This window comes from Ursus maritimus, unplaced genomic scaffold, assembly GCF_017311325.1.
Source record: "Ursus maritimus isolate PB19 unplaced genomic scaffold, ASM1731132v1 scaffold_6, whole genome shotgun sequence".
In the NCBI taxonomy this organism is placed as follows: Eukaryota; Metazoa; Chordata; class Mammalia; order Carnivora; family Ursidae; genus Ursus; species Ursus maritimus.
In genome coordinates this window covers 12742344-12758394 of record NW_024426774.1, presented here as the reverse complement: position 1 = coordinate 12758394, position 16051 = coordinate 12742344, and the positions used below count along the sequence as shown (strand labels likewise).

Sequence of the window (16051 nt, the reverse complement as noted above, 5' to 3'; positions counted from 1 at the left end):
CCCCATTATACGTGTTAATTACAAACTAATTGTTTCACAGTCTTTGGGCATTCTGTTCTTCTTCTTTTTTTATTGTTTTGGTATTATTCTCTTTGGTTTTTAGTTTTTGAAGTTTCTATTGATATATTCTCAAGCTCAGAAATTCTTTCTTCATCTGTAGCCAGTCTACTATGAAGTCAGTCAAAGACATTCTTCATTTCTGTTATAGTGTTTTCTACCTGTAACATTTCTTTTTGGTTCTTTCTTAGGATTTTCAGCTTTCCATTTACATTGTGCATCTGTTCTGTCATGCTCTTTACTTATCCATTTGAGCCCTTAGCATATTAATAATGGTTGTTTTAAGTTCTTGGTCTGATAATTCCAACATCCTGGCCATGCCTGTCCTCATGCTTTCTCTGTCTCTTCACACTGTGTTTTTTGCCTTTTGGTATGCCCTGTACTTTTTTCTTGGTAACCTGATGTGAGGTACTGGTTCAAAGTAACTGCTGTAAATAGGTCTTTGGTAATGTGGTGCTGAAGTGTGGGAGCAGGGAAAGTGTTTTATAACCTTATGATTAGGTCTCAGTCTTTTAGTAAGCCTGTGCCTCTGGACTCTAAACTTAACACATGTTTCCCAATTTTTTTTTCTTCTCTCCTCCTTTAGTTGACAGGATAGCTGGAGTGAGTTGGACTCGAGTATTTTCCTTTTTCCATATGGAAAGATAAAGGGGACTGGATTTGGCCATTTTCTTTCTCCAGATCAGTTAGGCTCTGATATAACCCCAGCAGGTTAGGCTCTGGTTACTTTCCCTTGAGGGCAAGGACTGTTAAAAACAGTGGGCTGTGATATATTTAAAAATGGTCCCAGAATCAGAAGGGAATTTTTTTCTCTGATATTTACTTTGGAAACCTGGTTGAGTTCCTGGAAGTAAATCTCACAATATTGTGGGTCCTCCATATGACTGGGTCCTTCTAGAAGTTTTTGACTGTCAGAGTTTTCTACGCTGAGCCTCCAACAATTCATTAATTACAGTTCAGGTTTTCTTCCCCAACCAGTTCTCACACTGGTTTGCACTCCTGAGTCTCGACTTTGGTAAGCCATGGCTCCCTTTATTTGCCTTCTACAATCTTGGGAGCAGTGGTTTGCCCTGTGTCCTGCCCTTTCTTTTGTATCCAAGAAGAGTTGTTGACTTTTCAATCTGTTCAGCTTTTTACTTGTTAGGTTGGAGTGGCAACTTCTAAGCTCCTTACGTGCAGAATTGGAAACTGGAAGTCCTTATGTTTTCCTTTAATATCCACAATATATTTTTAAACTCACAGTAACAATTAGGCTTGCCAAATATTTTTACTTACATCTTTGTACATCATTGCTTCTTATATTCCTTTTCTCCTCTCTGGATTTTTAAAATACAGCCTTTATTGATTATTTCAGTGGAACCTTTGAAAAATAAATGCTCTTAGTCTTGGGTGACACAATTTTTTAAAGTTTATCTTTAATTTTGTCTCCTTGTGTATATATATGTGTAAGTATGTGTGTAAAAATGACTGGTAGTTATTTTCTCTCAATTATTAAAGTATTTTAAAAAATTTTTCTGCACATTAATGGTCGCTGTTGATAAATCTATTGTCTTCCAGATTATTATTCTTTTGCAGGTAAATATTTTTTACCCTTTGATAGCTTTAAAACTTTTCTATTTATCTGTGAGACTTGACATTTCACTAAATATACAGAGAGGTATATTTGTGCGGTTTCTACTGTTTTGTACTCTGCCTTTTAAATCTGAACACTCAGGTTTTCCTTTAGTTACAACCATTATTTTTTCAAATTTCTTCATATTGCCTCTCTCCTATTTTCTTTATTTCTGGAACTCATTTTAAAGTTGTGTTAGAAATTACACCCATTCTTCATGTTCTTAATTTCTTTCTCACATTTTTCTCCCATCTTTAATTTTTAATACTGTGGTTTTGTTATTTTTTTTTCAGATATGCCTTCCAAATTCATGATTCCTGCCCTGTATTGTTTAATTCTCCTAATGAGTTTATTTTTAAATTATAAGTTTTTACTTGATTTCTTTTGTTTTATAATCTTTTACTTGGTCTTTTGAATATTTACCTATTCTTTATTACCTTGAACATTTCACATATACTTATTTTAAAGTTTTGTTATCTCCAATTCTACAGTGAGAATGCTTCCTTTTGTTCAATCCACAGGCTGTCTTTGGCATTACACTTTTTCATAACTAATATTATAGATACTTCATAGAATTTCCATAGATGCTTTGGTCATTAGAAGCCTTCCTATTGGAAGATCTCCTAAATGACTTTGCACAAGTTTCATGGGATTCGCCACTATTAACCAGCTTTTAGGCTAGGTTCTTAACTCCAGATTTTTTGAAATATTCAGTTAATATAAACTGGAGAGCAAAGCTAGGTTTTGGATTTCTGGTGTTGATTCTCTTTTCAATAACAGCCTGGAATAAGCAACTTTCTTCTTTTCTGGGATCTAGGGAAATAAGCAGGTATTTTTCAGTTCAGATGGTGTTCCCTGCTGGATTCCTCTAACATGTGGGATCTCTGACCCAATTCTAGCTTCCATGTAGAAGTTAAAGCTTTAGTTCCTAATGTGTGTTTCAGATTCCAGTCCCCCATTGAACTCTACAGCTCCAAGCACTGGTCGCCAAAGCATCTAAGTGTTTCTTATTCCTTCCTGGGGCCTAGAAAATTCCCCCCTTTTTATTTGAGCAATTAAAAAATCTATTTCTGGTGGTTTGAGGTTGGAGAGGAAGTTCTTGCATCTATTCATGTTGTGTTTTTGCCCATAAATTTCTACTTAAAGTCCATTAAAACATTGCCATTGACCCTGATGCTAAGATTATTTTTTCTTTTTTTAATTTTTTTAAAGATTTACTTTATTTATTTATTTATTTTAGAGAGAGTGACAGCATGGGAGTGGGGATGGGGTGGGGTAGAGGGAGAGGATCTCAAGCACAGAGATCCAACACGGGACTCAATCTCACAACCCTGAGATCATAACCCGAGCCAAAATCAAGAAGTGATCACCTAACCAACTGAATCACCCTGGCGCCCCTAAGATTTCTTTTTAAGGAGGTAGATTGACAAGTACACAAAATTCTTGAGGATGTCCATTGCAACAGGGAAGAGCAGTAAAGCCCCTAAATCCCCAATGAGAGAATATCTTCAAATAAATGGTGTATAAAAGTATTTTGGAATATTATGGATGCAGTAGATATATTGTTTAATAATATTTATTTTTATGGAGACATAAAATTATGATTAAGGTGATGAAGATGAAGGTGATAATATCTAATTCTTATATAGAGCTTGCTCTTTTATAGAGCTAGCTTGCTGAGGTAGATAGTATCTATCCAGAATAGATTCACATACACGCATACTAACTTATGTAATCCTTAAAATAACCCTATGATTCCAGTAGTATTATTTTTCTCCTATTTTCCAAATGAGGAGACTTGGAGAAAGTTAAATAACTTGCTCATAGTAACAAACAATATGACATGTTTGTGCAAAATAGGGGAACATACACACATATTTACAAAATATCCCTCTTGATCGAAGAACACATAGAGAAATACTCTCAGGTCACTTCTGTGGAGGTAACTGGTGTCTGGGGAACAGAAGTGGAGGAAGACTTAAGCTTTGATCCATATGAATGGGTTAACTATTTTAAAATCAAATAAATGAAGTTACCTGGGCCTGGGTCTGGTATTTAAATGAATGCAAAAGAGGAATGTTGAAGATTTTAGACAAAAGAAGCATATGGAGCAAATGGTCTGGGGCACATGTGAGGAACAGTAAGTATTTGTGCCTGGACAGGACGTAGATGCCTGAAGTGGGATAATGAGGATGACACTAGTTGTTTGTGTCACTGTCGCTCATTGCTTATAGTGACTTGTCATATGGATACAGTGCTGTTGTGATAGCAGGTTTTCAAAGGTGTTGGCACAACTCTGATCAGCTCCTTCTCTCAATCCCACACCCTCCTTCTATTCTTTCTCTGAAGTTTATTTACGCATTTCAGAAGAAACCAGATGCTGCAATTGAATTAAATCACTGTGGTGGAACAAATTTCTCTTTTTGTGACTTGAAGGAATAGCAAGTTATTATTCCTTTTTTCCAAATTCTTAGTCGATTATTTATGTTTTCTTTTAAAATTTTCACCTTTAATTGGTTCCCAGGATACTTCCAGAGATTCATTTTTGTATCATTAAACCTGTCCTGGATGAGGATATTGGAAATAACAGTTTGTCTCAAAGTGGAGTGCTTTTGCTATTCAAGTTTACGTGGGGAGGAGAGCTGATGACCATACGGAATAGTTAGGATAACCTTGAGGATACCAAGAAATCATTTTCTCAAGATAAAGAGCGAGCACTCTGACAATTTTACCGTTTTGTGAAGAGACAGCCAGAAGACAGAGAAAAAGGAAGAGAGCAGGGGAGAGGAGGAGAGGCAGGGAGGAGAGCCATGGGGGGTGAGGGGAGAGGTGGAGAGAAAGAGAGAGGGAGAGAAAGAGAGAGAGAGAGAAAGAAAGGAACCCCACCTATTTAAGAATCAAAATTTGGATACTAAAATGGGCTGAGACTTTGATTAGCTATGTGATGATATTACAATTCCTCTCCTGCAACACCTCCCCTTACTGTATGGGTCATATTGTCTGCATCAAAGTAAGGGGCTTTATATTGTATTGTTTTATATGAGAACAATTCTATTCTAATTTGAAGGGTGTTTTTGAGAGTGTGAAGTAGAGTCAATGTCACATCCAAAGAACTTTGCTGGGTCACAGGGCAAGCCTTAGGTAAGGCTGTGAGAGCGTTCTGCTTCTCTCTGGGAGTCTAGTGCTGGGAATCTGATTTCAGAGCTGTGTTCTAATTACCGTGCTATACAACCATATCCCTAGTGGTGGCTGAAGGACGGTGGAGACAGGGAAAGAGATTTCAGAGCTTATGCTTCAAGTATACCAGTGGTCTGTTGGTCCATCTTTATATGAACACATGTATTAATTTCTGTAGTTTTATAACAAATCTTGACATCCTTTAGAGTAAATTCTTAGACAGTATTCTTCAAACCATCTTGGCTATTTTCAGCTGTTTGAATTTTCAGATACACCTCAAAATCAGCCTGTCAATTTCCACAAGGAAACTTTTCTTTGATTTTAATCCTAATTCTTATAATTTAATTTTTACTATGAAAGTGCAAATGCTGCTTCCTCTTAATATAGGAATATGGATCATATATCTTAAAAGAGTTAAGAAAACTTCATTCTCCCCAATCAACCACTAGAGCAATAAAAGGGATAACATTATGCAAATACAAGCCTTTGAGGTTTGTTTTTTTTTTAAAGATTTTATTTATTTGTTCGACAGAGATAGAGACAGTCAGCGAGAGAGGGAACACAAGCAGGGGGAGTGGGAGAGGAAGAAGCAGGCTCATAGCGGAGGAGCCTGATGTGAGACTCGATCCCGTAACGCCGGGATCACGCCCTGAGCCGAAGGCAGACGCTTAACCGCTGTGCCACCCAGGCGCCCCTGCCTTTGAGGTTTTGAACTCTCATTTAATTCATTATTTTCATGGGCACTAGTGTAATCTTTTCTGTTATCATTTATGAGAGTTGGCTTCATTGTGGAACTCCAATTTTTAAAAGGTCTTTAAAAATAGTTATTTATCAGCTCACTCATATCAGCCCAACTTTTGTGAAGCCTATAGTTATGTCAGTGAATCTGTCTCAGTCAATAGTAAATCTTGTCAGGGACCTTTAAAACTTAACCCCTTTAAAACTCAAGCAAAACAATGTTTGAAGATCCATATTCTTATAATGACATCTATTCAAATTTCCATTTTAGAAATGATTGAATAAAGGTAAAGGAAGATCAAATAACTTGTCCCAGATGATATTGCTGATGAACAGGTTGGAGCTAAAATGAAATCCAGACTCTTTAACTTCTATAATCTGACATTTTCTTCTTCTTCTTCTTTTTTTTTTTTTTTAAAGATTTATTTATTTGAGAGGGAAAGAGAGCATGAGTGGGGGGAGGGGCAGAGGGAGAGAGAGAGAACCTTAAGTGGACTCCACCCCAAGCATGGAGCCAGATATGGGGCTTGATCCCACAACCCAGAGATCATGACCTTAGCCAAAGCTAAGAGTCAGTTGCTCAACCAACTGCACCACCCAGGCTCCTGTATCTGACATTTTCTGCTATCATATTTTGCTGCTTTCAAACTCTTCAGACTGTCTCCTTGGCCTTGTCATTCTTTCCAACATGAATAGTCCCCTCTGCCCCCTTTTTCACCTGTTGGTAGTCTTTGTACACGTGAACTTGCAGCACCAGTCTGTCTCACCCCAGAAATTGCTGCTGATAACCTGGGTCAAAGTGATCTCTCCTCACCGAATTCTTAGAACTCTTTGTACATCTCTCATGTGCTTATCTCATTCTGTTTTGTATTTATACAAGTCCCTTCTTCCTAGCAAGATTGCAAATATCTTGATGGCAGGAAATGATTATAATAAATTTGGTATTCACAATGCCTAGCCCCATAGCCAGCGTAGGAAGGGTACCCACTGCTCATTTGATGAATGGATGAGTTAATGAATTCAGTTGAGTAGAGAAAATGTCTCAATATATCCATGGGCTGGCATTTGGACTTATAGGAGAGATGGACAGAACATGTTAACTTAAAAAAAAATCCAGACAGTTGCTCCTCTCAAATGAGAAGAATATGTTAGTGTCAACAAGAACATCAGATGATACTTGTTGCCAATACATTTATTGTTTCCATATAGAGACAACTGTCCCTCCTAGTGTGCTCTGCTGGGGCTGGGATGACTATCTCCATGCTCCAGGGACAATGTGTTCTTTGTGGCCTTCGAAACAGAAACATGGGCTGTGCTATAAGTCATATCAGATTTTGAATTGATGCTTTCGCCTTCTCCTTAAGATAAGCCCGAAATTTCATTCTTTGAAGAAAAATGAGAATATGGCTTATTTATTGTGAGAACATAGGTCATCTGAAAAGGCAAACAGTTTTCAAATTAAAGATGGTATCTTATGTATTAGAGAGAACGGGAATGTGAAGGCTGCCCCGAGCCACAGGAAGAACACACCTCCCTGGTTGGGAGCTAATGCTGCCTCATCTTGGGAACGATGGCAAGTCACTTAATCTGTTAGGGCCTTAGTCCTTCAGCATCCACATGGGAAAGAGAATTTTCTGGTATCACGGTGAGGATTAGATATGAGATAATGTATACGGATGTGCTCTGTGAACTCTACAGTGTTGGACCATTGCGAGGGAGTGTTCATAACGGAAGCAACCACTGATGGGGTCAACAAATAATTGAACTGGGAATTTGAGGGCCCACGGCTGAGATCTGCAAACTTAAAAGCTGATTTTCTCTGGTCTAAGCAGTAGAAGAGGAGGAGTCTGTGGCTTCTCTGGCTTGGCCCCTCCCCACCCTTGAATCTCTATAAGATGAGAGTTTGAAAGCCACCATGTTATCTCATTTGATCCTCTTTGCTCACTTATGTTCATTACTAATACTACTTGACAATCACAAACCTGAAACTTTATGCCTTGCTCCAGGTCTAACAAACAATAAGGAGTTGAGCTAGAGCCTCCACACAGGTTGTAGGACTCCAAATTATGTGTTTCTAGGAGAGAATGATGATTCTATTCACTCTGTGACAGCAGCAGCTAGGGAAGAATAAACCTATGCATTTATAAAAACTGACTCTGGGCTTTCAAAATGGAGAGTTTACTGTGATTATGAAAGTGTAAATCCTTCTTATGTTTGTAACTTGTAAACACTGAAGAGGATGAATTATTTAACAGATAGAAACAACTTGTCATCTATCATTGCAGAGTGAGGAAGGGAGTGTTTGCTGGTAGAATTTATGACTTTGACATCTCAATTTAGATTGTCCCTTTGGAACACCCAGATATACTGAATTTATATGATCTGCATTCTCACAGTTTCATATATGTAAACAAAATAAACTCTAGAGGACAAATTCCATTTTGCAGATACCTATAAGCAACTCTTAGAGTATTGTTAGATTTCTCATTAAAATTGCAGATGGGAAGAAACCTTTAAAACCTTGCAGTCTAATACGTGTCTGATACTTTGACCCTCTCTTTGAAATCATTAGATCGTGTGCACTCCACCTCTGTTTGCACCCTTCCCTAGTGAACAGGCTGTAAGTCCATGGGAGAAGCACAGTGCAGTAAGGCCATGGGGACTAGAATCCAAGACATGACCTGAAATCTCAGTTCTGTCCCTTAGAAGATATGATCCTTGACTTGTCACATAATAGCTATGTTCTTGCTTTCATTTATTCATCATTCACCCACAGATACTGACTGAGTGTCCACCATGTGGTGGGTACTGTGCTGAGAGCTACAGACTCCATCTAATATACACATCATGGCACTTGCCTTCACAGAGATTGAGGGCAAATAGAGATGATATGATAAGATAATGGACTCGAAAGTGCTTTTACAATGGGAAAGTCTGAAAGGATGTTAGGTATTATCTCCAAGGGTGGGACATTAGTGGTGATAGCATTAAAATATAATTTCATAACAAATGAAATTTTGGTTTAAATAAATGATGGGAATAGATCTGGGGAGAAAACAGGCTGTTCTGTTGGGCTATGCCCAGTCAGAGATGCCATGGGAACATGGTGCTCACTGTCCCAGGGGAGCAGTGTGGAGGGTGGAGAGGGTCCTGGGTTGCAGCAAGAGTTTGGAAGGCTGTGCAGTATGAGGAGATGAGACAGTGTTAACAGAAGACTGTGCACTGTGGGATGTGATCCAGTCTCTCAGCCATCCAAATATTCCTGAATGTTTTTCCAAACTCATGGACTACTGAGTATGATTATATTTGTCCCAGAGAACAATGAAGGGGCTGGACGAGGTTTTACATGGGCCAGAATCCAGGTCGCACTCACTGAAGTGAAGGCAGAAAAGACTATGTAAGAGTAAGGAAGGCGGTGAGAACCTAAGGAAGACTTGGAATTGCCACAGCCCAGGGACCGATAGTTGGTCCCTATTTAAGGAGATCGCTTCATTGGTCTGCTTTGGCTGTGTAATTTGCAAAATCAGTCTAGCCTATGGTTCATGTTGTGTGTGGTTCCACCGCAGCGGTGTTCCACACAGTTATATTCTGGCCTCTAAGCTAAGGGAGCAACCCCTAATCGGGCCATGCTAGTTTCATGGCAAAAGACAAAGAGTGGTGTCTGAATTATGTCATGGCTCCTAAAGCTCCTGCAAAGAAATATTACCTCTGTTCACATTCATTGGGCAAACAAATCACACAGTCAAGCCTGATGTCTGTGTGGCAGGAAGGTATGATCTTTTTACAGAAAGGGGAAGTAAATACCTTCAAACTGTCATGAAGCTTTAATAATATCTAAGGTCAGGGAGACACCAGCGAACATCAAGATTGCATGAATGTATAAGCAAAGTAGTCTTTGGAGAGCTGGAATCTATCCAGCTCTCAAACTGGAAAAGATGATGGGGCATTGAGGTGATGGAGAATGGGGTAGCAATAAAGGTTGCATGTGAAAAGGAAGGTTGGACCAATTTGAAATAAGTTTTGAGTACCACGAAGAGAATGTGCATTTTATTTTTTAGAAAGTGAGTAGTTGCTATTTTTTTAATGCAGATCACTAATAATTTTAGCACTCTTTTCTGGTGGCTATGTGAAGAATGGATGGAAGAGATAAGAAAAGTAGATAGAAAAATCAGGTGGGAGGCACCTGGGTGGCTCAGTCGTTAAGCGTCTGCCTTCAGCTCAGGTCATGATCCTGGAGTCCTGAGATCAAGCCTCATTGGGATCCTTGCTCGGCGGGAAGCCTGCTTCACCCTCTCCTGCTCCCCCTGCTTGTGTTCCCTGTCTCGCTGTCTCTCTCTCTCTCAAATAAATAAATAAAATATTAAAAAAAAAAAAAGAAAAATCAGGTGGATATGTGTAGAAAAGTCCAGGGCAGTAATGACAGTGGGTAAAATGCAAATAAAAATATAAGGAATGATCAAAAGTTTCAGAGGTGTATTTGGCAGGACCTGGCAGCAGGTTCATTGTCGTTGAGCTGGGAAGAATTCTACCATTGTAAAATCTTATTAACATAAGGTTTACAAAGGATATTAATAGACTAAATAATATGGTAGCAGGGTTTACTTAGCTTCCTTAGGAGCAGAAGCTCCCTTAGAAGCATATTAACAGTCTCGTACACTCATAGTGACCTTGAGGAGACGATCAAATTCAAAGGCAGGGTAGAAATTCTGCTGGTTCCCACTGGCATGGGTGTAGCAATTATTCATGGCTTGTGTGTATTCTTATTGGCCTTTTCTAACTGGTTGGGTGGGGTCCATGACCTATAGGCTAAGAAATATTTTGAATGCCATTTTCGCCCACCGGGTCACTTTATCCATTTATTTTTCTAGTCTATATGGTATCACTGAGTGTGGATAGAAATGGGTATCCAAATTCAATGATTCCATCCTCTTCCCCAGAACACAGGGTTATGTTGCTTTATCAGCCTATAGAGACCTCATAGAAAAACATATTGACCCATATCTGAACATTTTGCATTGGCCAATGGCCTCCTTACTTTTCCATTAGGAGAGGAATGAAATTCCATCCTGCTGAAGGGGAAGTGGGTGGGGCGATGGAGTAACTGGGTGATGGGCATTAAGGAGGGCATGTGATGTGATGAGCACTGGGTGTTATCGCAGTGGGTGAATTGTTGAATGCTACATTTGAAACTAATGATGTACTACTGTGTGTTGACGAATTGAATTTGAGTAATAAAAAAAGTTCCATCCTTACTCCCAGCATAACTCACATCAATCTTCAAGAGTCTTAATTGTTGTCAAGTATTCTTTCTCACTTCCTTGTTGTGTAGCACAAACATCTCCCATTTCCCTTGGTACCAACACTTCTAGATTCATTGAGCTAGCATCTAAGCTTTGTTATAGCCAAGCACCCAAGTTAAAAAATGTTTTTCTGGGGGCACCTGGGTGGCTTGGTCAGTTAAACATCTGACTCTTGATTTCTGCTCCAGTCATGATCTCAGGGTCCTGTGATCGCCCCACATAGGGCTTGGGCTGGGCATAGAGCCTGCTTATGGTTCTCTCTTCCCTCCCCATCTGCCCCTCCCCAACCACTCTCTTTCACACATGCATTCTCTCTCATAAATAAATAAATAAATAAATAAATAAATAAATACACAGTAAAAAAAAAAATATTTCTCCCATATCCCCAGACGTGGAGGAACCTCTGTTTCTCTTCTTTCCTTTTGAGATAAGATAGATTCATCTTGTCCTTTTAAATTCTTTTCTGCACACACAGCCTTCCAATTTCATCCTTCATCACACACCAAGTTACGGTCTTGTTGCATTAATTATATACAAATAATATTTTAATAACATAGCACTCTTATCCATCAATTAGATTGGGTCCCCTAAAGTTTCTTATTAACCAGCATTTTATTATTTTAATTTCAGTTAAGTCCTTTTATCTCCTTCTGGAATACCTTTTCAGGCATCTTATTTTCTGTCCACGTCTTATATGTTGGTATTCCTCAAGATACTTAGTACCCCCCCCAACTCATTCTGCTTGATCTAGTTCATCAACTGCTTATATTTACAGAGAAAAACTGGAATTTTCTCTTAAATTCTCACATATAGACTTGCTCTTTCATTTTGCTGATTAGCGGGGATACTGGTTTTGGTTTCTAGCACCTAGGGAAATTGAAGGACTTTTGTACAAGACAAAGAAGCAACTACTTCTTGCCATGTACTCTCATAGTCCCATTTTCTGCCTGATGTATGATTTCTTTTCACCCTCTTCTCCAAGCTTAGTTGGAACTTTCCATGACCATTTACAACCGAGTCACTGAAGGCTGAAATCTGTGTGTGAGTGTGTGTGTGTGTGTGTGTGTGTGTTGCTTATTTCTTTGTTTGATTTATATTCTTTGCTTCTGGTGCTGCTTGTGGCTCACCCAACAGAAATATCACTACCTATTCTCCACTGACTAGTACTTGGATTTGTGATCCCAGGTCCAGAGCACAATAGCCCTTAAGTCAGCAGGCACAATAAACTGAATCTTGCCAAATATTTCTTTAGCTTTCCCAAGTTGGAAAACCTAGATTTATATGCTATCTGGCCAGTTTTCATTCCTTCTAGGGACTTTATTCCAGAAGCATTGCCAGAGATAACTAAAAATGAACTTAAGGAAAAATTTACAGATGATTGGACAATTAAGTATAATTGAGAATGCCTCTCCTTAAGCAATATATGAATTATTGCTGTACTTATTCTGTGTATTGTGAAATATAACACATCTTTCTTTAAAAACAAGTTTAAAACTTGGTGCAGTTGTAAGAGATTATATAATTTGAAAAATAAAAAGCAAAGACTTAAATTTTTAAAGCTAATCTTAATTCCTTAGCAACTGTAAGCTCTTTGCCTCTAGCATACATATGCCCACTGGACCTCATATATGTTACAAACCATTGCTGGATTTTTTGGAATGCCCCATGGAACATTCAAACTCAGCACATCTAAACTAAGCCATCGTATGTCCTCCTAATTCTTCGGTTTTCCACATCTCAGTGAATATCTCTGCCATTCATGAACTCTGTTAAATCGGGAACAAGGATGTCATCATTGGTATCCTCTTTTTTTCTCACTTGTCAATTTCTCAGCTCAGTCCATATTTCCTTCAAACTTTTGAATTTATATTCTTTTCACAGTTCTCACTGCTGTGCTATAAAGGAGTTCACCTGAACTTGCCCAAATTACCCTAATAGTTGATAGCCTGCTTTTTTTAAAAAAAGATTTTATTGTTAAGGAATCTCTGAACCCAACATGGGGCTCGAACTCAGAACCCCCATATCAAGAGTCACGTGTTTTACTGACTGAGCCAGCCGGGCACCGTGGCAGTCTTCCAATTGTGTTTAATTTTATAATGTTCTACATTGCATGTACTGGCCTTTTCTCTCCAAATATATAAAATATTTCTCAAAGGTAAATATCATATTTCTTACCTTTTGGTATCATTTTCTTGTTAATTTTGGTGCTAGGGCTATAAATATGTAGATTAGAAGTTGAAGTTCCTCTTAAGGGGTCCATGGCATTTTTCTTCTTCATACATCAGCTCATGCCCCTTAGTATCAAGGCTGAAATTGGGCCTATTGCTTAAATGAACTTCTGCAACTCTGAAGCAGTCTGTTGTAGTGTTGCCATGCTTTAAGAGCTGGAAAAATTTCAAGTGAGACCAGAAGCAGCCAAGCTTAACTTTCACTGAGGCTGCTGCCACTCCTGTGGGTATAATGTCTCTGTTCATCAAAAGACATTTTTTTCCTACTTAATGTACTTACCACGTGGTTTTATTAGAATGAATAGCTCTCTCCTTGTAAATGGATTTGGTTGGAAATCCAATTTCTTTCAGGGCCAGTGGGAGAGGTCCAAGGGCCATAAATATTCTTCCTCTAAACTGTTTATAAGTAAAATGTCATTGCTGCAAAAGCCCAACAAATGTCTTGCTATACTAAGTTATGTATAAATCCCTGACAATCTTTTCTTTCTTTCTTTGATGAAAACAGATTGCATTGTTGTCTCACAGTCATGAGTTATGCTCATGGGTGTCATGATGGATAACAGTGTTTATCAGAAGGAGAGTGGATCACCAGGGCATCAACCCTAACTCCTGGCCTTTCTCCTAAAGTTGGAATGAAGACTGTCTTATCATGCTTCCCTCATTGTTTTATCTAGTGCTGGATCGAGGAGACCTGGAAGAACTGACTAAGCCCTCTGCCTCTGATTTGCTTGACTCTGGGTAAGACCTGTTACCTTTCATCTTATTTTTCTGGTGTTAAATGAATATATTCTCATCTATGCATTCTTCACATGATTGAAGTAAATACAGATTTCACCCTGTTTTCAAAGTTAGCACTTAATCCATTCCATGAGATAATTAATTTCATGAAATATTTCTGGGTGGAATATACCTACAGACACAGAGATGATACGATGCTTTTGTATTTGCATTTTCTCATGATTTTTCTCTCCAGAGGGGGGGAAATGGGCAAAATTTTTAAATTGTTTTCTTCATTTGAAAAATGAGGTTCAGTAGAGAAGAGAACTGTAATGTATTGAGTATCTACTATATGCCAGCCATATGCTACGTGCTAAATATATTACATAAATATATATGGATAGTCACAAGCTGATTCCATTTACATCCACTCTTGGTTGGGTTTATATCTACTCTAGGATGGCTTTCTCCTTATGTTTTTATCATCCTCCGAGGTGTCTAAGACACCAGTGCTAGAGGCTTAACTGAGTCCTGTATCATTGAGAGGTAGATTAAACTTACATAAGAGTTGATTGGAATGTGGACAGCAGCATTTCTGGAAGGCACCTCTTCATCCCAAATACTAATCAGTAATAGTCTGACTCAGGGAAAGGTTGTGGTGTTCTCTGGCAGGCAGCAAGAAGAACTACTGCTGCAACAGTATAAAATAGGAATGACAAAATGGGACTCCTGGTATTTTATTTAGGGCTAAAGGTCCCAAAGACTGAGAGTAATACAAAGCAAAGACGATAGATCGGCTGGCCAAGGAAGTCCTCAAATTTGAGTTCTCAGTTTTGAGATCTTAATATCTACCCAAAGGTACATTCAGATATTAAAATCTCTTAAGGCTGAGGAGGTTGAGAAGGGAAACTTTTTTAGATGATAAGGCTTTCTTGGGGAGAGACTTATTGACAGGTGCATTTCTGCAACCCTTTTCCTTACCCATATAGGAGGGGAGAGCATGTAAAGAACTTTAGAGAAACAATCAGAATAATCAACATATGTCTCTTAGAGTTTTTCGGAGGAATGTGCCAAGACAAAACTATAGCCCAAAATTTGTCTCTAGAAGAGAATCAGGCAGAAGCACCCTGTGTCAGAGGACCAAATTTAGAGGACTGTATAGAAAATGAACTGTGTGTGTCCCCCAGGAGGGAGCTGGTCCGGGCCATCTTAGATCCTTCTGAGAGAACTGCCCAATGGAACAAATAATGCCCGAAGAGGGAAAAGACCATTACATCCCCAGAACTTATTTAACCGTGTAACTGAAAGTTTGTGCTTTTGACCACCTTCATTCATTTTGCCAACCCCTGGCAACCACCAACCTTCTCTGTGCCTAGGAGTTCTTTGTTTTTAGATTACACATAGAAGAGAGATCATACAGAATTTGTCTTTCTCTGTCTGCTTTTACTTTGAGTAACGATGCTCTTTACAGCATCTCCGAGAGCAGTCATCTAGTCTATGCCTGATTGTTTACACTGAGGATGTCTCACTGCCTCCCTTGAGGCCTGTCCCCATTAAGATACAGTTTTCTCTTGAAAACGGAAGCATCAGATATAATTTCTCCAATCCATGTGTAGATTATTTAGCTCCAGACTGTAATAAATGAGATGATTCATTTTTATTATAATTATTATAACTGACGGAGATTCCAGTCCCTTCCAGGGTAATAAGAGAACAGACCATTGTATGTTTTGTGGTGGTTGTTTTTCATTATTTCTTACGGCTGTTAACTCACGGAAAAAAGGTTTCATAAGATCCAATCTGTTCTAGATATGTAAGTGGCCTTTCCAGCATATAATATTTCATATATCAAAGTGTGTTGTAAACATAAAAATAAGGTAGCATACATCTTATGTACAGCACCATAGACCAGGTGGCTTATAACTATAGAAATTTATTTCTCACTGTTATAGAGACAGATACGTACAAAATCAAGTCATTGTTTGGTGAGGGCCTGCAAGCTGGATCATAGACAACTGTCTTTTCACTGTGTCCTCACATGATGGAAGGGATGAGGGACCTCTCTGGGTTTCTCCCCCCCCCGCCCAGGGTACTAATCCCATTCAAGAGGGCTCCACCTTCATGGCCTGCGGTCCCACCTCCAAATACCATCACATTGGGGGTGAGATTTCAACATATGAATTTTTGAGGGACACAAACCTTTAGTCTATAGTAGGGACCAA

General features: G+C 38.8%; 1 long non-coding RNA gene across 1 annotated transcript in view; it reads left to right on the top strand.

Moving 5' to 3' along the window:
• LOC103671721 overlaps positions 1–13841 on the top strand; it is a 151066-nt gene extending 137225 nt beyond the window's left edge. The window contains exon 3 of the long non-coding RNA XR_571037.1: positions 13787–13841. This is a non-coding gene — a long non-coding RNA (uncharacterized LOC103671721). The remainder of the gene's footprint in view (positions 1–13786) is intronic.
• Positions 13842–16051: the final 2210 nt, after the last annotated feature.